The sequence below is a fragment of the Schistocerca serialis genome, chromosome 4, assembly GCF_023864345.2.
Source record: "Schistocerca serialis cubense isolate TAMUIC-IGC-003099 chromosome 4, iqSchSeri2.2, whole genome shotgun sequence".
NCBI classification, from domain to species: Eukaryota; Metazoa; Arthropoda; class Insecta; order Orthoptera; family Acrididae; genus Schistocerca; species Schistocerca serialis.
The window spans coordinates 408,237,104-408,237,697 of NC_064641.1; the positions used below are offsets into that span (position 1 = coordinate 408,237,104).

Consider the following 594-nt stretch of genomic DNA (forward strand, 5'->3'; position numbering starts at 1 on the left):
CACAGTTTCAATCTGCCAGGAAGTTTCATATCAGCGCACACTCCGCTGCAGAGTGAAAATCTCATTCTGGAAACAGCCTCCAGGCTGTGACTAAGCCATGTCTCCACAATATCCTTTCTTTCAGGAATGGTAGTTCTGCATGATTCGCAGGAGAGCTTGTATAAAGTTTGGAAGGTTGGAGACGAGGTTCGGGCAGAAGTAAAGCTGTGTGAACGGGGCGTGAGTCGTGCTTGGGTAGCTCAGTTGGTAGAGCAGTTGCCCGTGAAAGGCAAAGGTCCCGAGTTCGAGTCTCGGTCCGGCACACAGTTTTAATCAGCCAGGAAGTTTCATATCAGCGCACACTCCGCTGCAGAGTGAAAATCTCATTCTGGAAACATCCCCCAGGCTGTGGCTAAGCCATGTCTCCACAATATCCTTTCTTTCAGGAGTGCTAGTTCTGCATGGTTCGCAGGAGAGCTTCTGCAAAGTTTGGAAGGTAGGAGACCAGGTACTGGCAGAAGTAAAGCTGTGAGGACGGGGCGTGAGTGGTGCTTGGGGAGCTCAGTTGGTAGAGCGCTTGCCCGCGAAAGGTAAAGGTCCCGAGTTTGAGTCTCG

General features: G+C 51.3%; 1 non-coding gene across 1 annotated transcript; it reads left to right on the forward strand.

Annotated features, from left to right (window-relative positions):
- Positions 1-227: 227 nt before the first annotated feature.
- Positions 228-302, forward strand: Trnas-uga (transfer RNA serine (anticodon UGA)). The gene has a single exon. It is a non-coding gene; the product is annotated as a tRNA-Ser (tRNA).
- Positions 303-594: the final 292 nt, after the last annotated feature.